At 38.7% G+C, this 25,604-nt stretch overlaps 1 protein-coding gene across 3 annotated transcripts in view; it reads left to right on the forward strand.

Annotated features, from left to right (window-relative positions):
- The window catches only part of MAP3K20 (mitogen-activated protein kinase kinase kinase 20), a 163,073-nt gene that overhangs the window by 47,532 nt on the left and 89,937 nt on the right, over nucleotides 1-25,604 (forward strand). The gene's annotated exons all lie outside the window — the stretch shown is intronic.

Consider the following 25,604-nt stretch of genomic DNA (forward strand, 5'->3'; position numbering starts at 1 on the left):
CTTCTGTGAAGGCTGGGAAAATGGATACTCTCTTAAATTATAGGAAGGAGCTTGAGCTGACATACTTCTAAAGTGCATCTGTGTATTCTGTATCAAAACAGGCATACTTTTTGACCCAGGCATTTCCCAGCTAAGAATATAAGCTGAGTTCATGGGCAAAGAAGTGTATCTGAGGACTTCCCTGTGGTCCAGTGGCTTAGACTCCATGTTCCCAATGCAGGGGGTCCTGGTTCGATCCCTGGTCAGGGAAGTAGATCCCATATGCTGCAACTGAGAGTTCTCATGCTGCTGTGAAGATTCAAAATGCCAAGTACTGGACCTGGTGCTGCCAAATAAATAAATAAAATAATTTAAAAAGAAAATAAAAGAAGTGCATCTGATGAGTATACAGTGATTTTTTTTTTTATAATCATGAAAAACTAGAAACAACTTGAATGTTCAACAATAGAGAACTGGGTACACGAATTCTAGTATTCCCATTCAATGAAAATTAAACTGCTTTGGAAAACAATGATCTTGATCCATAATTACTGACATGGAAAAGTAAAGCAGCTTATAGACAATATATATTTGCTTAAGGAGATGATATCCACTGAATTTCCATCACTATTACCAAAACGGGGGGAGGCGGTTATGAGACTATATCAGTACTTTTATGCTGTCGAGGAGAGAGTGGAATTCACATTTTTATCCCTGACTCTGAAATGAGTGCCTCACCTTTCTGATTCCCTCCTCTGTAAAAGAGGAGGTTAAAAAAAATAGAATGATTAGAATCTTTCTAGTTCTAAAACTTAAATACACATTCACTAAAGAGCAGATTTAAATATGACACAAGCATGTGTTGGACTTCATCCAGAGCATGCTAGTTAACTGAGTTACCAAGTTCAGTGGTTCAGCAAGGTACCAAGTGCCTTGCTAGGCAAGTGCCCTTGTGGAATGGGCTTTGCATTTCTTTTCACTGCTGCTATCTAGGAGATAAAATGAAATCATCAATAAGAGAGAGGGAAAGTCAGGCTGGTGATTGTTACTGCTACTGGAGGATCATCACATCAGAGTTAAACAAAAACTAGGATTCAGAGTTTGACAAGATTTTAGAACCTATCAATACTCTGCTGAAACATGTGGCTATGACTAAAATAACTAAGATACTTTCAGAGACAGAATTTGACTTATCTGTGAGCACCTCAAAAACAAAAAGCAATTTCTTAGGGATGATAGTTACTCTACATGTAGTGGCATTTGTGCAGAGTTTTTGTCTGCCTCAATCAAACCATTGGCTGTGTATCCTAACTTGGTGGAAACAGCAGAACCAGCGGCAGCCCAGAGGTCTTAAATATTCTTTGTGCATACACTCATTTTGTTTTTCTAGCCTGGCTTTTACCCACTAGAGGGGATAATGCATTTTCTCCAGGGAATTCAGAGACTATCTTATATATCTTACATAGTCTAAAGGAGATTGAATAATGCATACACATATAAAGTTGCATGTATGGTAATTGACATTAGGTGCTCCATTAAACAATGAAATGTCACAGTGTACCAGTTCTTCCGGACGTGTTGCCATGGATACCCAGTGTGATGGAGGTGGGGAAAGAGTTGCTTAGGAATTCAGTGATTTCATTTTGAGGTGAAGTGAAAAAATAAACTGTTTAGAGATAGGAACCATTAAAGTAGTTGTTATATACAAATAGCTCTTTTCAAAATCATCAGTCTTTCAAAATGAGTATCAATTAATGACTTAATTTTTATTGTCTGTTGTTTTGTAAGCCAAAAGGCTGGGCAGAATTCTTCATTTCAGCGAGGAAACTATGTGGCATATAGATAAGAGAACATATTTTAATCAAAGATGAATAAAACAAACAAAAAAAATCAAGAGTAGCATTACAGAAATGGCAGGAGGCTAGTAGGAAGTAAGTTCTCCAAGGGTTTGCTCAGATGCACTCAGTACTGTGAACCCTCAGGTAACCTTTGGATTGATTACAAAGCAAAGATTTGGAAAAGGAACAAGTTTTAAGAATTAATAAGATACAACAGAAGAGGTAGTAAGGAAGGCAGCTAACTAGTGTGATATGATTTCATGTCCTCCCCGTATCTAAGAGCAGTTTGCAAGCAGGACTGATTCCAGTTCTTGGATTTCCTGGAGGTATCCATGACTTGTCCCAACATTACCCAGAGGAATTCTCATCTCTAATCAAGCAGATTCCCAAACAAGTTCCCTGGAATGGAAAGACAGGGCTCCGGTGTTCATCTAGATGTGTTCTCAACCGTGTACATTTTGTTGAAAACAGGAAGATTTTTTTGGAATTGATGTTTCCTTATTCCATCTCTGCTTCCCTTAATACAAGTCATTCTTCTCTCACCTTCCAGTATTTGTTTTCCCTTTCTGATACACTGGCCACGTGGATACCAAAGCAAACAAACAAAAACCCCACCAGATCAGATGATGTCCTTTCTGCTCCAGACACTTTTGATGGTTCCTCTTACTTACAGAGTAAATTCTAACTCCTTGATATGACATCAGAGAATTCCCTGATGGGTGGTCTAGAGATAAGAACTCTGCACTTCCACTGCAGGGGGCCCAGGTTCCATCCCTGGTGGGAAACTAAGCCCTCACAAGCCCCTCGGTCTACATAAATAAGTAAATTTACAAAAAGTAAAGAATACAAGAAATAAGGGGTTTTTTTTAGTGCACATTAAAAAAAAAAAATACAATAGCCCCCTCTAAGAAAGTTCACCCTCAATAAAGCTCTTTAACCTCTTCTGCTTTCCATTCACGCAAACTGTATATCAGCTTCATAAGAGGACAGGATGTTCTCCAAATGGGCAATGTGCTTTCCTGCCTCCAGCTGAAATGCATCTCTACCTGCTCCCAGGCTATCAGAAGCCTCTTGTCCTTAAAATACCCCACCATAAACGCTCTTCTTCCCTGCCTCCACTCCTCCCAGGGGAGTTAAAATGTCCCTCTGTTTTCCTAGAAGACTGTTTACACCTCTATGGAGCCCTTGTGCTGTGCTGTGCTTAGTCGTGTGATAAAATTAAGAGACAGTTGAGAGCATACCTTCGTAAAGTTACAGAAATTTAAAAGTTGACAAAGATCTCACAAGCCCAATTTTCCTAATTTTGGCTGCATATCAGAATGACCTGGTGGGCATTACTGACTGGGGGATTTTTGCAAAAACTAATGCCTGTGGCCAGCGATTTGTTATGTAAGTGAATACTAAAACATTTGCAGTCAATAACTTTTCAGGTAACAGAAGATGTAGTAATACATCTCTAGTTAATATTTATATATATATATAAATATTTGAATACACACACACACACACCTAGATTCTAATCTGGAACTACTAAATCAGAATCCATATAGCTTGACCCTACTTCCAAGGATTCTGATTTAGTAGTTCCAGATTAGAATCTAGGTGTGTGTGTGTGTGTATTCAAATATTTATCCCCTGATGTAGCATATCAGTAGACTGACACTGGCATTTAGGGAGCCTTCATCTCCCCTAATCAGAGATTCTCATTACAAGATGATTTTCTTCATCCTCTGGTTATCTGGACACTTTGAATACCTATGGTGATTGGAATTTATAAAAGACACCCTTTCTTCTTTTGCATTGCTCTCTTTTATAGGCCTTCATTGGTTTTAGTTAGAATTTGCTACCTTTTAACTCTGCCCATTGGTTCTAGTACTGTCTGCTGGAGCCATATAAATTGTTTAGCATTGCCTCCACTGCAGCCTTCAGATATTTGGAGACAGTTATGATGCCTTTTATTTTATTTATTTATTTTTTTCAATTATTTTTATTAGTTGGAGGCTAATTACCTCGCAACATTGCAGTGGGTTTTGTCATACATATGATGCCTTTTAAAACCTTCTTTTATTTAGGATGTAGAACCCTGTCTATCCTTAGTGTTGCAACTTAATTCAGAAGCCATGTCACTATATATAAAGGTCTTAGTAGATGCCAGAACTGTGTTGCAAGTTGAAGAACCCATGGGGATCTTACAGGTGAACTGGAAGGAGATGAACTTGTAAATAAATGCCTTCAGTACAGAGGCAGTAGTGTAAAGTGTGGGCTCTGTAGTCAGATCTGTGTGGGATCCCTAGCTCAGCCACTTGACTAGCTTCCTCTTTCTGCAAGCTCTTTGTACCCTGATTCCTCATTTCTATTAATGGGATGAGAATACTAATATGACCTACTGCAGAGTACTTTTGAGGGAATTAGAGGTTTTCAGTACAATGCTTGGCATACAGTAAGTGTTCACTACATTTTGGCTAAAAATATAAGCTAAGAGCAAAGAAGATGTATTATGAATTGGAAGGCAAAGTTTATATGGTACTGAAATATATATTTATAAATATTTTATTTATTTAGGTATTTACATGGCTGTGCCAGGCTTAGTTTCAGTGTGTGGGATCTAGTTCCCTGACCAGGGATCGAACCCAACATTGGGAGCATGGAATCTTAGCCTCTGGGCTACCAAGGAAGTCCCTGAAATAAAAATATTGAAATAAAGTTTCCATGTACAAGTTAGGTGAATTTGTACATGCTTTCCCAAGTACATAAAACCCACTTAATCCTTGTGAAATTAAATTAAATATATTTACTCATGTCCTTCTTAGCACTTACTTTAATAATTTAGGTGGCATCTAATTCAGTTAATATAGTAATAGGAAAAGTAGTTGATGTGTTAAAAGACTTGGTAAGAATAAGAACCTGAAAAGATTTCAATCAATGAGCAAATTGAGCCAGTAGATGGAAATGAAACATTTTATACCTTGACCCCCCTGGAAAGCTAAGTGTCGGTAGAAGATGGGGAAGATACAGCTTAAGGGAAGGATGTTTTAGATTTGGTTTATTATGAGTTAATATGTGACATATCTGCCAGAAAAGTTAATGTGATTTTTTTCAAGCCATGATAAGAAAAATTTAGGATCCTGAATGATTAAAGATTGTGCCCTGCTCTCTTTAAAGTCCTAGATCTGTTCTTACCTTTTTCTTACTGATTGGGAGGTCAGGCAAGTCAGCTAACATCACTGAAACAAAGTTTTTTCACCTATAAAATAGGGATAATTCCTGCTTAGTCATATTTACTTTGAATTATAAAGATCAATTATAATGAATATAAGTGAGATTGTTGTCACTATAGAGAATTTTGTCACATTCTATTCATATGATTCAAAACCCCTTTTCCTTGATATGACTGATAATATTAGTAGTTTTATTAAACATCTGGAATTTTAATTAGCTGAAATTTAACTGAAATCTTAGAGATTGTGGCATAGACATTATTGTTCATTTTGCTTTACCTTCAGTAGAAATATGGACATTAAAGTAGTTAGTGAATGGCGAATTATTTTTTACCTCTTTTAGTTTGTATATTCACTGGCAAACCTAACTGTGCATTAAAGTGACGGAGGTATTTTAGAATAAGTGAAAACCTCGAGAGCATCCAGCGCTAAGGTTAGCTATAGCAAAAGCAGTATAAACTACCTTGTTGAAAAGCTTGTGTTCTACTTTTAGTGGAAAAGGATACTGCAGGAATATATGGAAAGAACAGATTGATAGTTTCTTTTACACTCTTTGCTGCTGGTGGCTTGTGCTTTTTTGGGAGGCGGTAAGAGACTCCTTTTCTGCATCCTCTTCCTCTCTCAACTGTTATAACAACAAAAATTCATAATATGAAGATCAAGAGCCTGCAGATTGCAGTTCTTTCTAATTATCTTTTAAAGCCAAACATGAGCATTAGAATCCTTTCACATATAATATGACAGTTTCCCGCCAGCCCTACACTGACATTTTTCTTGTGTTCTCTGTAGCTACGGAAGAGCCTGGCTAGAGAAGGAAAGAGACAGAGGGTGAGGAAGAAAGGGAGAGTCTAAATGACAGTCTTTTGAATAGTGTAAGTTCAATCCCTAAAACAAAAAGCACGATCTTTTTTTCCGCTAAATAATGTGCTCTCCAGCTTCACCTCTCATCCTGAGACACATGAAAGAGAAAGTAAAAGAGGTGACCCAAATCACAGAGTGCCTTTGATAGGAGAAATTCAGCTGTTTTGAACACTTACAATCAAAGGAAGTGGTTTCCCTAATTACATGAACTATGTGAAATCTCTCAGAATAGCTCTTCCACCCCAGGATTCCTTGCACTTTAGAAGTTTGCATAAAAAGCTCACATGGAGAATGAGATGCAAAGTGTTTGATTCAGATTTTATTAGGCAGAAGAGTGCCCACATCCATCCTGCAGTTCGCCAGCTGCTCGGGTTGGGACCACTATACCTGGTTTTCATGTAGCTGTCTCTCAGACCTGCAACATTAAGATCTTTGTTCTATCCTTTTCTTGCAAGGAGCACCACTCTTCAGGAGCAGTAGCTATGAAAATATTCAGAAGATTCGTCTTCCCATTTTCTCTCTCAACCTGAAATGGATCCATAGCTATGTTTGTGAACTTTGCATGGGAAAACATGATTTCCTGGGTTGGTCGCTGGGTTGTGTTCAAGTGTTAGATTTTATTAAGCTCTTCAGTAGATTTTAATATTTTAAATATAATCATTTACCATAAAATTTACATGCAGATTTCCCCCATGTACTCTCAGAATCTAGACTAGGAATCTGCCAAAACACTTGGCCTGAAGAATAATAGCAATTATGGTGGTATTAAATCTTTTGTATTTTGCCAGTCACTTTGTTATCAAGGCATGTAGGATGGTGCAGGTGTGTAGAGAAGAGAATTACAGATATCCTGAGTTCTCTTGTTTGAGAAGGTGGGTATCAGTTTGAAGCCACCAGAAGACAGAAGCATCCATCTTAATTAAAATATCAACTTCAGAAGATTTTTTTTTCCCCCTGGAGAAGTAATTTTATATATAAGGGAAATTGTCTAGTAAGTTTAAGTAACAATAAAAAAAGGCATATGTGTGTTTCCTTTTGCCTTTCTTTTCTTTCTTCCAATGAATAAGTATTTTACTATTGTATCTTATATTCTGTTGAAAATTTGTGGGTCCGAAGAACGAAATGGGAATCCAGGAACAGAAACAGCAGGAAATTTTATTTTAAAGTACTGACTAAATTGTAATCCACATAAAATATCCTAACACTAGGACTGTTGGCTCTTGGGCAGTGAGATTTAAGTAAAAGAAAATAAGAGTGCTCTTCAACGAACCAACCTATAAAAATCTATTTAAACAATTACATAGCAGTTTCTTTGTACTTTAACAGTCCTCATTTATTTCAGAGAAATAGCTTATTTGAAAAGATACATAGGTTGATAAGGATTTGTCATCTTAGAATATTTAAAATCCAGAAGTGTGCATGACTATGAACTGTGGTGTGTTGTGAACTCCTAATTATGGGTGGATAAAGATTTGGCTATTTTGTACATAGTCTCATCAATATAATAAGAGAAAGGAGATTTGAAAGGTGATGAAGGATTGATACTGTGGGAGGTATTTTGCTTAATAGGTAGGTTTGCACATAATTGTGAAAAGGTCTGTTATCTGAGAAATCTACTATAATACTCAAACTGAAAGTTTAATAGCTATTTCAGTCCAACAATCCTAAACCCCCATTTTAAAAATCAGTAATTTGAAGTTCAGAACTGTTACATTGGGTAGCAGTAAATTCAGTTGCAGGGTCCAGGCCTTTGGTTTGCCAGTTTGGAGCTCTTGTCAGGAGCACACCGTCAAGTTCCTACTGCTTCTGTTATTCTTTTTGAATGACGTTAAATTGCCTACCCTATGCTTGTTACAAAAGAGGAGGTTAAACATGCTTAAATGATAGGCATGTGATAACACTTTAACATTAGTGGTAAAAGGTCATTTTGGTTTTCTTCTTCATAGTATTTCTATCAACTAAGAAATAGTACCACATTAATCACAATTCAACTTCTTGTTCATGATCAAGACTGTATCTATGCCATCCCGGAGACTGAGAATTGTATATGTTATGTAAAATTCTGCAGCCTCTCTGGAAAACGGGTTCTGTAATCCTTACCATTCAGAAGTCAGCTTCATGGCTGGCTTAAATAACTTCTGTTAAGGTTTTATCTTAGATCCCTTGCATTATCCTCAAATGATTATAAATAATATTATTCAGACAGCGCTTTCACCATTTATGCAGCACTGTTGATTATGTCATTCCGTATACAAAGTGATGAAACAGGTTCAGTATGATTCCCAAAATTATACCTTAGAATCCAGAGCTGAATCTTAGGGTTTTTGGCTCTGGATCCAGTACTCTTTACCAGACATAGAATCTCAGCTTTGGAAAAGACCTTAATTGACAATATTCTAGATGCCTGGATCTCCTCTGCAAAATTCCTGCCACAGATGGGCATTGGGCATCTGTTTGAATTCTGATTATCACTGCTAGAGAACTCACCGGAACATTCTCAATGCTCCTGGAACCTTCACCTTTGGAAAACTGTGACCATCACAGAGTTCTTCTCTGAGTTTTTCTGATTCTGTACCACATGCTAACAGTACATCTTTGGTCAGTCATAAAAAGAATAAAGTAACACTATATAAGAATGTGATTTTTTTAAAACATCATTAAAATTATACTCATCAGAAAACTCCTACCAAATGGCATTTATTAAGCATTTAATTGTCCCCTAACTTGTAATTATAAGTAATAGAGTGTCATTTATTGTAGTTTTTTAGTTGTCTGTCAGTTTTTTAAAGTTTTTTCTTCATTTTTGGAATCTCATCCTAGTTTTAAAGTGACTAGTTCTTACTTAAGTGAAGAACCCAATTGGATATAATATACTAATAATAGAAAAATAGAGCCCTAGATATTATATTCTATACACTTCAGTATCATACCTCTTTTTAATGTTTATACTTTTGTCCACTTGCTCACTATGACCCTGCTATACTTAAAAACCAGACATTTCCATGTTATATTTATTTTCTATATTTTACTTTTTATATTAAAAAGGTGATAAATGTTTATTTTTAAAAAATCAAACATTATACTGTGTAAAAAGTAAAAAAGCAAAAAATTTCTCCTCCCTACAATCTTATTTTATAAAAAAACCTCAGCTTATGAATGACTTAACAGATTGATTTTTTTCCCCTCTGCATTTATAACAGTACTAGTACTCTTCCTACTTCCCAGCTGGCTCTGTGGTAAAGAATCCACCTGCCAATGCAGGAGACACAGATTCTATCCCTGGGTCAGGAAGATCCCCTGGAGAAGGAAATGGGTATAAAAATTTATAATAATAATGCTAATAACCTATATTGGGGGCTTAATAAAGTCCAGTTTTCTTGGTGCTTTATATGCCTGGACTCAATTAATGCCTAACAATAGTAAATCATATTCTAATATTCCTTTTCATTTTACAAAGTGTTTTCACATTTATTTGACTTGTATTAAAACCCTGTGATATGAAACTAGAGAAGACTAGGGAGGTATAACAACTAAATGTGATATGAACCCTCTGGAGAGGGTCCTAGACCACAAAGAGGACATTCACGGAGCAACAGGTGAAATCCAAACAAAGTCTGGAGTTTGGTTAATAGTGATGTACTACAGTAATATAAGATGTTATATTAACTGGACTAGGGCTCTACAAGGCCTCTATTTTTTTCTGTGACTCTAAATACTCTAAACAGCTTTTCTCTGAATCTAAAAATTATTCCAAAATAAAAATTTTGAAAGTTTTTATTATCCCCAATTCCACAGATTCCTAGTGTTTGAAAGGCCAAGTGACTTGCTGAGTGGCACATAGGGGAGTTAGTGGAAAACCAGAACCTAAAACCCTAGTCCTTGCCTTTCTGGTGCCGCCCATGCCTGTATTTGGCTCCATGCCACTATTCTCCCAACAGTCTTTAGTGCTGGGAGGTAATACCCTTACTTTACAGATGATGGATCATTGTGATGGATGTTCACTCCTGGAAAAATAACTCAGAGATATTTTTCTGATTGACTTTGAGCCAGTAGTCCTTCCATATTTGAATGGAGGGTCTCATACATACATTGGGCTCATTTGATTACACTAACACAACAGAAATCTCATTACGATGAATGACAGCCAGGGCCAGAGGCAGCTGTTCTGAAAAAGAATAATGGTGTAGCGTGCTCCTCTGTGACCCTGACCCGGAGATCTGAGCATGGGCAGGAAATAGAAACACAAGAACAGCCCCACCAAGTTCTCATTCTTTCTGCAAACGTGGTGATTGTGAGGCTGATGATGGTTAAGCTGGATTCCTTACCCTGAGTGTGGAAAAAAGAAGTAATGTTCACTTTCTTTCAGCTTGGCACTTTATTTTTAAAAGAGTAGGGAACTGTAAGATTTGTTTAGAGATGAGAAGAACCAGGCTTAACAACTTGTGGTCATCTTTGGTATATTTTGGTCTTTGGATTTAGAGTCTTCCGGCAGCTGTGGTGTTACCTGAGTTTGTAGGATGACAGATGCCGTCACTGTCTCCCAGTGCGGTATTCACTAGACTCTCTCTGGTCTTCGGTCACTGTTCTGCCCAGACCTGTGTTTTGGCCTCTTGTCTCCTTTGTGAGTTTCACTGTGCTCTCGCTGTCAATCTTTGGATCTGTTTTCCAGAAGTTCATAGTTCTAGCAGGTGTTCTCTGTGTCCGTGGTCAGTTCTGTGTATCTTCTAAACAACTTTTCTTTGTTCACTCTAGGAATGATTTATTGAGGTAAACCAGGTGCCCAGCATGTACTTTCCAGGTATATTTGGCCCTCACAGCTGCTTAAATAGATACTGATTTTCTTATTTTAGAGATGACAGCAAGTTCGGTGATATTGAGGGACTTGCAAGGCCACACAGTTTAGACATGATAAAGTTGAAATTCAGCCCCAGTGTTTCCAGCTCCTAAGTAATGAGGCCACAGTTTAGCTGCCACAGAACCACTGTCGAGGCCAGTGCACATTAGACTCACCGGGGAAGCTTCTAAGGCACACCTGTGCCTGGGGCCCACCCCGTATCAATTTAGTCTGGTTTAAGTCAGGAAGCTAGAATTTAAGGGACTTTAGATCATTCATTTCGGAGAAGACAATGGCACCCCACTCCAGTACTCTTGCCTGGAAAATCCCATGGACGGAGGAGCCTGGTGGGCTGCAGTCCATGGGGTCGCTACGAGTTGGACACGACTGAACAACTTCACTTTCACTTTTCACTTTCATGCATTGGAGGAGGAAATGGCAACCCACTCCAGTGTTCTTACCTGGAGAATCCCAGGGATGAGGGAGCCTGGTGGGCTGCCGTCTATGGGGTCGCACAGAGTCGGACACGATTTAAGTGACTTAGCAGCAGCAGCAGCAGCAGATCATTCATTTGGTCCTTTTTACCTCCAAATTTTGAGATTTTATCAGTAGGTGAGCTGAGGCCGTGAATCACATAGCCTTTGAGTGTCAGAACCAAGGCTAAATTAGGTCTCTTGATTCTGATTCTAGAGTTCTTTCTATACTCAGATCAAATAAATATGTAAAAGTATTTACTCTGTTATGTATATATATAGTCACAGGTGAGTTTGTTTATCCTTTTGTAACATACAGAAATGTGTGTGCATGTACATCTGTGTGCATGTATAGAACATGTACATCTATGTGATTTTGAAAATTGACATTCATTTGTGAGAGAGGCTGTTCTATGTCATGGTGGAAATCATAGGCTTTACAACCAGGCTACCTGGTTTGAATCTTGCCTTCACTGCTTCTTAGCTAGGCTTGTAATTCCTTTACCTGTCTGTGTTCTCCTATGTATACTGCACTTTCCAAGCAAACAGAAGTGCTACTGTCTCTCAAACATGCTGCCCCATGCTGTCTCTACCCAAGTTCTTGCTATTCCCTTTCTTGGAATGCCAAGCCTTCTCTAGCTATAAATTAAAGCCTAGTTCATTTTCCATTGCCTAATTGAAGCTTTCCATTACCCCCAGCTTCACCTAATCTCTATATGGGTCCTCCACAACACTTTCTATTTCTTATAATCATTGTGTTGCATATTGTTATTATGCACTTTTATTTTTCCCCTGCTATTGTGTGAGCCTTGATAGTAGGGGTTTATTTTATTTTTATATAACTTAGGATGCCTGTGTCTCTTGCTTGATTTCATTCATACCAGGAAATAGCACAGGTATAGATCTAAGGGACTTTATCAGAATGTTCAGGGGAGGTTATATTTAACTGAAAAACTCAGAATAGAACCTATAAAGGGCATTTAATAGAAAAGATCAGAATTCAGAATTAGCTAGGGAAACTTTAACAATAGAATAAAAATCCAGCCAAGTATAATGGAATTAAGAAATAAATAAAAAGCAAAGAAACAGAACTCAGTGAAAAGTATTATTTCAAGACTTTTTGATGTTTAGAAAAGTAGTTTGAGAAGAGGGTCAAGAAAAGTTGTTTGTTTCTTGGAGAGGTGAAACTCAAGCATTTTTTAGGCCTAGAGGATAGAACTAGAAAGAGATTGTTCCAGAAAGGATATAATTGATGGATTATATGTCCTGAGTGAAAAGGGGAGATATAAAAAGCACAGGTGGGAAAAAAAAAGAAAGAGCACGGGCGTCTGTGTGAGATCTGGGAAGGAAGGATACCTTTTTCTCGGAGACAGAAAGGCAGGAACTGTAAGGAAGGAATACTGAGGGCAGTTATGCCTGTTTCTCGGGTGTAGAGCATCCATAGTGATCTGAGACAAAAAGGCAAGAGTAGCTAAAGGCCATGAGTAGAGTCAAGGTTTATTGTAGATAACTCATAAAGATTATCTTGTTTATTACTTGATATCATCATTGTCTGTCTTCCTCTCTAAATTGTAAGCTCTGTGAAGGCAAGGGCTTTGCTATCTTGTCCATCACTATCCTCAGCCCTGAAAAAATAGTGCCTGGCACATAAATACTCAGTAAATATTTGTTGAGTGAACAGAGAATGAAGAAGGGAGGAAATCGGAGATACTCGAAATTACTGCTACAGCCTTCTAGTGTTCAGTAAATGGAGATGTAAACAGAACTCTTTGGATAAGATTGCTGAGAGCGCTCTTTAAAGAAAGCTGACCTAAGAGAATGCCCTTATACCCTTTCCTCTTTCCTCCTGCCTCCAGTGTGAATATAAGGCTTAGAACCTCAGGCGTTGTGTTGTGGCCATCTGGTAACCTTGAGGATGGAAACTAGTGTGAAGGACGGTGAGGCAGACGGGACCAATCATTGTGGAGCTGCCATGCTGGGCTCCCCGCAGCCTTCATGTTCTGAGACAATGTGAGCTACTTGTTTAACTACTGTTATTTTGGATCTCTGTTTCTTTCAATAGAAAGAAGCCACAATGGGGCTTCTCTTGTGGCTCAGCTGGTAAAGAATCCACCTACAATGTAGGAGACCTGGGTTCCATCCCTGGGTTGGGAAGAGCCCCTGGAGAAGGGAAAGGCCACCCATTCCAGTATTCTGGCCTGGAGAAGTCCACGGACTGTATAGTCCATGGGGTCACAAAGAGTCGAACGTGACTGAGCAACTTTCACTTTCTTTCCATAGAACCAGTTGATTAGAGAGGGAAAACTGAAAGGAATTAAGGGACTAGAGACCTCAATAAGATCAACTTAAGAGCAGGTTTAAGGGAAATAGGCTAAAAGGTTAAGGTAAAAAAGGGCCTTCTAAGTTTGAGATGGGTGGGTAATAGAAAGATCTAAGGGATGGTCATAAATTGCTAAAGCAGAATGCTAGTGAAGACTGCTGGAGGAGAAAAAGTGAAGGAGAGAGTATCTTTGTGCACAGAGAAGTAACCAAGAGGTAACCCTTCTAATAGACCAGTGTTTCTTTGAGTTTTCTGGTGGGCCACCAGGGGTCTATCTGTGGACCCTGGAGTCTTATCTTGAAGAGTCCAACTTGAGATACAATACAAAATACTATTTTATTGTATGGCTTCATTGTTAAAATGATTTAAGGTAGCTAATAAAAATACAAATTGTGAGATTTAAAAATTAAAATCGGAAAATGGGGCAAAGGGAAAATATGGTAAAAAGACAAAATGGACAGAAATGAAAATAGTATGATAAAAACACACTCATGAGGTTCTTTATTCTTTCTAGATATAGGCAACAAATTTGTGGCTAAGCTTTCTAGCAATCAACTTGAAAAATGTAACATGAGAGGTTGTTGAGCAATGGGAATTAAAAACCAACCAGTTCAGGAAAATCACAAATATTCCTTTTACTAAGACCAGATAGATTCAAGGGATTATATCTGATAGAGTGCCTGAAGAACTATGGATGGAGGTTCATAACATTGTACAGGAGGTGGTAGTCAGAATCATCCCCAAGAAAATGAAATGCAAAAAGACAAAATGGTCATCTGAGGAGGCCTTACAAATAGCTGAGAAAAGAAGAGACATGAAAGGCAAAGGAGAAAAGGAAAGATATACCCATCTGAATGCAGAGTTCCAAAGAATAGCAAGGAGAGATAAGAAAGTCTTCCTCAGTGATCAATGCAAAGAAACAGAGGAAAACAATAGAATGGGAAAGACTAGAGATCTCTTCAAGAAAATTAGAGATACCGAGGGAACATTTCATGCAAAGATGGGCACAATAAACGACAGAAATGGTATGGACCTAACAGAAGCAGAAGAAATTAAGAAGAGGTGGCAAGAATACACAGAAGAACTATACAAAAAAGATCTTCATGACCCAGATAACCATGATGGTGTGATTACTCACCTAGAGACAGACATCCTGGAATGTAAAGTCAACTGGGCCTTAGGAAGCATCACTACAGACAAAACTAGTGAAAGTGATGGAGTCCCAGTTGAGCTATTTCAAATCCTCAAAGATGATGCTGTGAAAGTGCTGCACTCAACATGCAAGCAAATTTGGAAAACTCAGCAGTGGCCACAGGACTGGAAAAGGTCAGTTTTCATTCCAATCCCTAAGAAAGGCAATGCCAAAGAGTGCTCAAACTATTGCACAATTGCAGTCATCTCAGACGCTAGCAAAGTAATGCTCAAAATTCTCCAAGCCAGGCTTCAACAGACTGGTTCCAAATTGGGAAAGGAGTACGTCAAGGCTGTATATCATCACCCTGCTTATTTAACTTATATGCAAAGTACATCATGCAAAATGCTGGGCTGGATGAAGCCCTAGCTGGAATCAAGATTGCCGGGAGAAATATCAGTAACCTCAGATATGGAGATAACACCACCCTTATGGCAGAAAGCAAAGAGGAACTAAAGAGCCTCCTGATGAAAGTGAAAGAGGACAGTGAAAAAAACTGGCTTAAAACTCAACGTTCAAAAAACGAAGGTCATGGCATCTGGTCCCATCACTTCATGGCAAATAGATGGGGAAACAATGGAAACAGTGAGACACTTTATTTTCTTGGGCTCCAAAATCACTGCAGATGGTGACAGCAGCCATGAAATTAAAAGACGCTTGTTCCTTGGAAGGAAAGCTATGACCAACCTAGACAGCATATTAGAAAGCAGAGATGTTACTTTGCCAACAAAGGTCTGTCTAGTCAAAGCTATGGTTTTTCTAGTAGTCATGTATGGATGTGAGAGCTGGACCATAAAGAAAACTGAGTGCTGAAGAATTGATGCTTTTGAACTGTGGTGTTGGAGAAGACTCTTGAGAGTCTCTTGGACTGCAAGGAGATCAAGTCAGTCAATCCTGAAGGAAATCAATCCTGAATATCCATTGGAAGGACTGATGCTGATGCTGAAGCTTTAATACTTTGGCCACCTGATGCTAAGGGCTGACTCATTAGAAAAGACCCTGATGCTGGGAAAGATTGAAGGTGGGAGAAGGGGACAACAGAGGATGAGATGGTTGGATGGCATCACCGACCTGATTGACATGAATTTGAGCAAGCTCTGGGAGTTGGAGATAGACAAGGAAGCCTGGAGTGCTGCAGTCCATGGGGTCGCAAAGAGTCAGACACAACTGAGTGACTTAACTGAACTGAAGATGATTATACTTAAATTATAACTTTATATGATTGAACCTAAAAACATAAAAAATTTTCTTTTGGATCAGAGGAATATAAAGATGGTCTTGAGGAGAGCCATAGTAACCAAGTTTACACCATACCCCAATATTGGGCTGAAAAGTGAATACATTCAGTCAGGTGGCTCTACCAGTTACTTGAATATATTTTTAGAATGATTGATACTTTTGCATAAATTTAGGTAAAATAACCCCTAAAAATTGAAAAATAAGACATGTCAAGAAAATTGGTAAGAATTAGAGTTTTAGTGAAAATGGCGAAGGAAATGGCAACCCACTCCAGTGTTCTTGCCTGAAGAATCCCAGGAACAGGGGAGGCTGGTGGGCTGACGTCTATGGGGTTGCACAGAGTCGGACATGACTGAAGTGACTTAGCAGCAGCAGCAGAATTTTTAGACTTGTTTAGTTGCTAAGTCATATCCAACTCTTTGCAACCCCATGGACTGCAGCATGCCAGTCTCCTCTGTCCTCCACTATCTCCCAGAGTTTTTTCTAATTCATGTCCATTGAGTTGGTGATGCTATCTAACCATCTCATGCTCTGCCACCCTCTTCTGCCTTTGCCTTCAATTTTTCCCCAGCATCAGGGTCTTTTCCAGTGAGTCAGCTCTTTGCATCAGGGCCACAGTATTGGAGCTTCAGCTTCAGCATGAGTCCTTAGAATGAATATTCAGGATTGATTTCCTTTAGGATTGACTGGTTTGATCTCCTTGCTGTCCAAGGAACTGTCCAGCTGTCCAGAGTCTTCTCCACCAACACAGTTCAAAGGCATCAATTCTTCCGCACTCAGCCTTTTTGATGGTCCAACACTTGCATCTGTACATGACTACTGGCAAAACCATAGCTTTGACTATAGGGACCCTTGTTGGCAAAGTGATGTCTCTGCTTTTTAATATGCTGTCTAGTTTGTCATTGCTTTCCTTCCAAGGATCAAGGGTATTTTAGTTTCATGGCCACAGTCCCATCTGTGGTGATTTTGGAGCCCAAGAAAAATAAAATCTGTCACTTCTTCCACTTTTCCCCCTTCTGTTTACAATGAAGTGATGAGACCAGATGCCATGATCTTCGTTTTCTGAATGTTGCATTTTAAGCCAGCCTTTTCATTTTCTTTTTTCACCATCAAGAGGCTCTTTAGTTCTTCACTTTTTGCTATTAGAATGGTATCATCTGCATGTCTGAGGCTGTTGATATTTCTCCTGGCAGTCTTGATTCCAGCTTGTGATTCATCCAGCTTTAGGCTTCAGTTCAGTTCAGTTCAGTTGCTCAGTCATGTCTGACTCTTTGTGACCCCATGAACTGCAGCATGCCAGGCCTCTCTGTCCATCACCAACTGCCGGAGTCTAGGCTTAGAAAAACCTATAATGTAGTGTAATATGAAAATTAGCCTTCAGATGTTATCTTTTACTTACTATCTCTGCTGAACACAAAGAAGGACTTAGATTTCAGCATGAAGGTTAGTGAAAAGAAAGATTGTGGTGGTGGTGGTGGTGATGGTTATTAATATGGGAGAGTTTACTTAAATGGAGGCTATCTCTTCTTTAAATCTTTAGGGGAGAAATCATCTTAAGAGTCTATGATTCGAGGTTATTTTTTACCATATACTTGTTGAAGTTTGGCACTTTTTTGTCACTCTGTAGTCTGGCAGATATCACATATGTGCCTTTGTCATTAGTTATTGTTTGAGTATGCTGACAGAACCCAGAAATAGTGAAATCATTAAATGGAAGAATCCAGGTATTCAAGATGCTGTCTAATTGGAGTCTATAAGATGTGAAAGGACTTTTCAGACTATTTAAAAATTAAATTTGCCTGAAAAAAAAAAAAATTAAATTTGCCTGAATTCTTCTAAATGATTTTGCAGATTTCCATAATAAATGTAGCAAACATTTCTCTTATGGGATATAAATAATCAAACTCTGTTGCACTGTAGAGTAATATTATAAAGCACTTAACTAATCAGATTGTGAGAGTTGCTCAAAATTCCTAACCATGTAATTTTTGCATAGAGAGAGGGTGCTTCATGCTGTGCAATTAACTGGTTTTATTAACTATAAATTTGGTCATTGCTCGCTGGCCTGATGGCCTAGTGAGAATTACATCTTGGTTCTTGACTTGATCTTGCCCAGTTAAGTGTCAGGAAGGCTTGGAAATCTTACAGTGGAGGCAGTGGCTGAGGCCCTAAGGGGAGTTGATGAAGAGTTGTTTCTCACATGTCTGTAACTAACTAGAGAGTTTTGGCATTTTTTTAGGTCTATTATAATTTTCAGATGTTCTATAAACTAACATCCCATTCTGTATTCAAGTTAGGTTTGTAAAGTAAAGCGGGAGGGTTTAGTGATTATAAACAGAGCTTTGACATAAGACAGTCTGTGTTAAAAACATTGGCTTTGCCGTTTTTTGTGCCCTTAGGCAAGTTTTTAAATTTCTCTGCGATAGTAGAAGGCCCTCACTGGTGATTTGCTTTGAGGCTTTAAAAGGTCAGTCTACCAATTGCATATATCATCACCAGACAGAATAATGTTTGCATTACTCTCCTTTCTGAAATTTGATTATTTTTATCAGGTTCTTTAACTACCCCTTCCATTTCTTCCTTTAATTTCTTCATACCACATATATTTAAAATACAGATAAATAAATACCTCTGCTCAAAAAAAGCATGCAAATGGTTTAGAAATATATTTATATAATGTTTTGGTTCTCTGGATTAATCTGGGCTTCCCTGGTGGTTCAGACAATAAAGAATTCGCCTACAATGCGGGAGACCTGGGTTTGATCCCTGGATTGGGAAGATCCTCTGGAGGAGGGCATGGCAACCGACCCCAGTATTCTGGCCTGGAGAATTCCATGGACCGAAGAGCCTGGTGGGCTTGGATTAATCTAAGCCATTAAATAACATTAGCAAATGTATTCACAGCAAATATAAAACACTTCAGAATAAAAGAGCAAGATCACAAACTGAAATAAAAACAAGTGGATGGTGACTTCCCTGTTGGTCCAGAGATTAGGAATTCTCCTGCCAGTGCAGGGGACATGGGTTTGATCCCTGGTCCAGGAAGAATCCCACATGCCGCAGAGCAGCTAAGCCCATGAGCCACAACTAGTGACCCCATGAGCCTAGAGCCTGTGCTCCGCAACAAGAGAAGCGCCAATGGAAAGTCCGTGCAGCACAACTAAGGAGTAGCCGCTGTTCACCGCAATGGAGAAGCCCACACACAGCAATGAAGACCCAGTACAGCCAAAAAAACAAAAAGAAAAAACAGAGGAGCTTCTGTAGTGGTTGAGTGGCTAAGATTCCCAGTGCAGAGGGCCCAATTTTGACCCCTGGTCAGGGAATGAGGTCCCCACATGCCACAACTAAGACCGGGAGCAGCCAAATAAACAAAATATTTGTATAAAATAATATAAAATATTATAAGACTAATATAAAATATTATTTTTAAAAGCTGTCTATATGAATTGCTTGGCACAGTAGACAGTGCATACAAGCTGTTTTTGTACAGAAGTCTGCAAACTGGAATCTCTTTGAGCAAAGGCAGCTTTTGATAAATATTTAGATGAAAGGACTCATTTTTATTGTATTTTTTTTAAAGGGGGTGGGTAAAGACTCCATCTACAATACAGGAAATGCAGGAGATGTGGGTTCCATACCTGGGTGCGGGAGATCCAGCATTCTTGCCTGGAGAATCCCATGGACAGAAGAGCCTGGGGGCGTACAGTCCATAGGGTTGCACAAAAAGTCAGACACAACTGAGCACAACACAGCACACATAAACATGGGAAGTCAAATATGGTAAATACATGAAGCTGACTAATACACGCCAATTATGGAAGTGGGATCCAGTGTGGGAGAAAGCTCATCTTTGCTCGTAAGCTTGACTTGACTCTGAATGATAAACCGGTTAAAAAGGAAAGGGAAGACCTTCAGAGAAAGGAATTATCATTGGTTAAATACCTGGAATTTCTAGACACTAGGGTAGGATTTCTGTTCTCCCTTAAGGAGATTGGAGCCTAGAGAGGCTTTCCCTAAGTCACCCAGCTTATAGGAGGCACAGCCAAGATTCCTGCCTCGAGCCTGTTTGACTCCAGAGGGTATCTTAATACACCAGAGTTAATGACCTCAGTTCCGTGTACCACATATCTATCGAGGACCCACTCTGAATAAAGCAACTGTTAGAAATACATCAAGTTAGGTTTTTTTTTTTTTAATAGAAATTTAAAGCATGAAGGAATCTGGAAGATAATTTTGTCCAGCAAAATAATTTTCTAGGAAGAAACAAGGTTCAGAGTAACCAGGTGGCTCCAGGGCCATCCATTTTGGAATTAGAATTTAAATTTCCACTGACCTAGTTTTGATTACATTATATTGTGTTTTATTATTTTTTTAAAAGCCTAATCCTTCATTAATTCATACTTCAAGTCTTATTCAACGGCTTTCTTTGGGGAGGTTTTCTGTGTAAGTTTAGCCCCAAGTGATCTCTTTGACCAAGTTACATAAGTTGTTTAGTGGAAAGTTGAGTGCTTGAATGTGCTTTTGTTATCCAGACTGAATACAAGTTTACAATATATCTGACTTTTTCATGTCATCACAGTGATCTTTGTTGTTGAGCATGAAGAATCTAAAATCTTTCAGTCTTTTATACCTTGGGATATCTCTTACATTCCTGTCCTTAAATCTTCAGTATTTATTTCATTCAGTTTTAGTCAGCCTTCCATCCTGCCAGGTTAGTCTGTCCTTAGTTGGGTATATACTTAACTGGAGAGCAGCCTGATCCCTGGAACGGAGCCCAGGCAGCTGTCCCAGTAGCTGCACGTGGTAAGTCTCCTGCAACCCACCAGGAAGACCACTGAGCAATAAAGACTTCCCAGCACCAGTGACATTTGTTCCGCATGACTCCATCTCGGCTGTTCACGAAGAGTGAGCAGAATGACTAGTTTATTTTTCCTTCTTAGTATTTCTAGCCATTTTTCTTCCAAAGAAACATCTTCATGACACTGAGGAATATAGGCTGTATTATATTATGGAACCTGAATTCAGTTTGTTTATCCTTTATTTCCCTGAATGCCTAAAGGGCAGCATTTGAAAGAGAACCTACAGAACTGAGAGATTTGCTGCTTGTCGTGTGCCTGTGTTATTGAATGGGTCTCATTAAGCCTAAAAGTGATTCAGAGCATGACCTGGGTATGACTCTGGTGATTAAATACAGAATTGAAAATCATCCTAGCCTATTTTTAATGTTGTTCTATAGCACTGAGTTTTTAGAAGTGGGAGTTGGTTTTCCATTTTACGAGAAATCAAGTTTTTACTTTAGGAAAATGACCCTAAAATAGTATTCTTGGAGTAAAAATGCAATGAAGTAAACAACTTTTTGTTTTTGTTTTTGACACTGGTTCTTGTGATCTGACACATGTAAATCTTCTGATTACTTAGAGAGTGCATTCTGCCTCAATTATCTTTATAATCAGAGCCTGAAACAGAAGAGAATGTCTGCCTACTTCTTGCCTGAAAAAGCAGGATGTTTTGACTTTATACCCTACTGTTTTAGGGTTTGTTTGTTTTTTTGGCTGCACTGAGTCTTCCTTGTGCCATGGGCTTTCTCCAGTTGTGGTGTGGGGGCTTCTTGCTGTGGTGGTTTTTCTTGTTGCAGAGCACAAGCTTTATTTAGAGCTCAGTTCAGTAATTGTGGCTCACAGACTTAGTTGCTTCACGGCTTGTGGGATCTTCCCAGAGCAGGGATCGAACCCAGGTCCCCTGCATTGGCTGGAGATTTCTTAACCACTCACTGGTCCACCAGAGAAGTCCCTGTTTTTGGAGTTTTTAAATCAAGTATTTCCCCTCGTGCCTTACATTCTGCTGCTAAGTACAATAGCTCTGGGCTCTGTGGGGATAATGATAAGAAGTATGCTGTACTGAGAAGACCAAGGGCATTGTCTTTTCGAACCCATCCTGTTCTTTAGAAGCCTGGTTCAGTTGTAGAGTTTTGTGATGTTGGCCCAAGCCTAGGAAGAGAGCTGCCTTAGTCCGTTCAGGATGCTGTAACAGAATACTGAAGATGGGATGACTTATAAACAACAAACACACTCATAAGTTCTGGAGGTTGGGAAGTCCGAGACCCAGTTGTTAGCAGAGTTGATTTCTGGTGAGAACCTACTTCCTGGTTCACAGTTGGCCATCTTCATGTGGTGTCCTCACGTGGCAGAAGGAAGGGGTGAGGGAGCTCCTTTATAAGGGCGCTGATTCCATTCATGAGGCTCTACCCTCATCACCTTTTACAGGTCCCACCTCCTTATACCATCACTTTGGGGGTCAGGTTTCAACATATGGATTTTAGGGGAACACATTCAGCCTATGCAGAAATCGTGTGTGAAATGTAGCCCCCCTACTGAGAAGCAGGGCTCCATTATTCAGGAGGTCTGCTATAGTGGGTATGGTGTGGGGAAGGTGTGGACTTCATAAGAAGATGGCTTACTTGCAGAGGTGATTTTGGAAATATAAATGGTACAATGCATTGGGTAGAAAACTGGAAGCAGAAGGTTTAAGATTAAGCAAGCTTCTCCATTCTATATCTGAAAAAGTTCAATGAGGGCCTGCTTGGAGAATAGCCAAGCAAGGAAGAGCACTCAAGAAATTTTGCTTATTTGATTGTCATGGACTGCAAGAGGCAACTTGTAGCTGTCCAACTTTATCCTGAAAGTTCAAATCAACAAAGGGCTCATGAACACAAATTTCAATGTAGCTTCTACTGTAGTTGTATAATTGATTGACTGGCATTCTTACGAAATAATAGGCTGAAGTAACCCTTATGCATGTAAAAGAACAGAATGAATAGTGAAGCAAATCCACACCCACAGGCATTTTACTCTTCTCACTGCCTCTTCAGAGTAAACATTTACCTTACATGAACTCTTACCGTGGCAGTTATTTAAACACACTTAATATCATTATTGTCAAATACTATTTGTTCATCCACCCTTCAAATATTATTGAGCTTCGGCTGTATAAAGCATATGACCTTTCTCCCTCATGTGGTTTTATACTAGGCATGGTGCAAGACAAGTAAGGCTTCTTTGAAGAGCAGTGGGCTACGAGAACAAATGTCAGAAGGGAGAGGAAGACCATTTAATAAAACACTGAACCTGAGTCTGAGTAGGTGTGCTCAGTGTCCAGACTTATGCCTCACGGCCTCTCAGAGTTTATGGACTTCTTCAGGAATAACCCAGGAGATGTCTGTTCTGGATGCATGTCTGGAGAAACTCATAGCTCAGAGATTAACTAAACTAGTCCTTATATACCTAGAGTAGTTCTGGGGAGGTAAGGAAAGAATTTTACCTCTTTCTGATCCAGTCCTAGGGAAAATCAAAATTTCCATGCAAATCAATATTTTAAATGTTATGTTTATATGCTCTAGTCATACATATTATGGATAACATGCTTGTACTGTTTTTTCTGATTAAAAATTATAGAGGCTATTGTAAAGAATTTGGGAAATAGTGGAAATTTTAAATCAGTTATGATTCTTTTTACTACCTAGTCCATGCTCAATTTCTTCAGTCATGTCTGATTCTTTGCAACCATATGGACTGTAGCCCACCAGGCTCCTCTGTCCATGGAATTCTCTAGGCAAGAATACTGGAGTGGGTTGCCATGCCCCTCTGCAGGGGATCTTCCCCACCCAGGGACTGAACCCACGTCTCCTGCATTGCAGGCAGATTCTTTACCCATTGAACCACCTGGGAAGCCCTTTGCTACCTAGAGATAAACACAAATAATATATTTTATTTCCTCCCCATCTCCTTTCTTTTATGTGTAATTTTAATTTTTTTTTTTTAAAGTCGGCTCTTATCTTCTTAAGTTTGGGGGAATGACTATTCCCCTTTAAACTATTGGGGAATGGCTGCCCACTCCAGTATTCTTGCCTGGAGAATCCCATGGACAGAGGAGCCTGGCCGGCTACATAGTCCATAGAGTCGCAAAGGGTCAGACATGACTGAGTGACTAATACTTTCAGTATTCTCTAAGTACATCCATGTTTCTGCAAATGACAATATTTTGTTCTTTTTATGGCTGAGTAATATTCCATTGTAGATATGTACCAAATCATCTTAGTTTTAATAGTATTAAAAATATTTAAATTTTTTTGGCACAATAGAGTATTATTTTAGCCTTCATTGTTATTATGTTTCCTTTTTAACATAAAACTGAACTTTTTCAAGCCACTAATCCATTATTTTGATGTGTAAGCCATTTGATAGAGTATCCCAGAATTTAAATCTGGAAAACAATGGGAAAACAACAACTGAAGGAAAAATTATTTGCTGCATACTTCAGCAATTTCCATTGATGAACTATTGACAAGCAGGTGTCCATAGAGGCAAATTTCTATAATACATCCACTTGTATTCAGGTGCTGGCTACTATAAGCACAGGTTTTAATAATTCAATTAATCCCAGCGTTTTTCTGTTGGAGCTTGTTTGAATTGCTAACAGGTATCATGATTTCCATTTATTGCAAATATCACTTATTTATTTAATCTATCTCTACTTATTATTAGCCCATTTCCATGAAACTCTTACAACATTCTAAAGTAGCATGTTATTTTTGAGATGTTAAATCAAATTCTTAGTTTATTAAATTGGAACATAAAGCCTTATTCCATAAAAATATCTTTTGTTTGCAAATCATACTGCCAGAGTTTTTCATAACTGTAAGAAATTAAAATGAGCACAACAAAGGAACACAAGATAATAGTTGTTCTGTCATTAGCATATACCTACTCAAGGCCATCTAGACATGCTTACCAATACCTGAAAAGATAAATTCTATCTCCACGATATAATTTGTCAGTATCTTAAATGTAAGCATGAAAGCTAGCTGAAACACTGAAAACTCCATGTCATGCTGAATTATAAAATCATTGTCCAAGGATTCAGAATATTCTTGTATTTATTTTTTATTGATGAAAACATCTTTAATGGCTTCGAGATTTAGGTATTCTGAAGAATATATCAAAATGTGCCAAAGAATAACACTCCTTGATTTTGACCAATACTGGTTCCAACATTAATGCGTCCTCACATTGAACTCTCATGCTTTACTCACAAAGAGTTGATCTGCCACTGAAAAACAGAGGCCTTATGATTTCCAAACTTCACATGAACTGTATTTTTACAACAAAGGTTTTTTATGCTGATTTAGAAAGAGAGTTGCCATATGGATGAATAATTGTATTTATTGTCCAATTAGTGTCTTTTCTTTCCACTTGGAAAACTAAATTATGGGAAGGTTGTTTGATGAATACAGAACCTCTATACACAGTGAACACTCAGTGATTGTTAAGGAATTATTTCTATAGCCCACTTCAACACTTACTAAAACAAATTGTCAAATCAACCTTGATAAAATGAATGTCTCATCCAATCACTAACAATGCTCCTTTCTCCTGTTCCCACATTGACCCCATGTCAACCCATAACCTCTGTTTTCTGTCTAGTCAAACCACCTTCAAAGCAAGTTTCACATGTTTTTAATGAAAAATCATATCCTACTGGGGTGTCCCAGGTGGTGCTAGTAGTAAAGAACCTGTCTGCCAGTGCGGGAGACATAAAAGACATGGGTTCAATTCCTGTGTTGGGAAGATCCCCTGGAGGAGGGCATGGCAACC

The sequence above is a fragment of the Cervus canadensis genome, chromosome 15, assembly GCF_019320065.1.
Source record: "Cervus canadensis isolate Bull #8, Minnesota chromosome 15, ASM1932006v1, whole genome shotgun sequence".
NCBI lineage: Eukaryota > Metazoa > Chordata > Mammalia > Artiodactyla > Cervidae > Cervus > Cervus canadensis.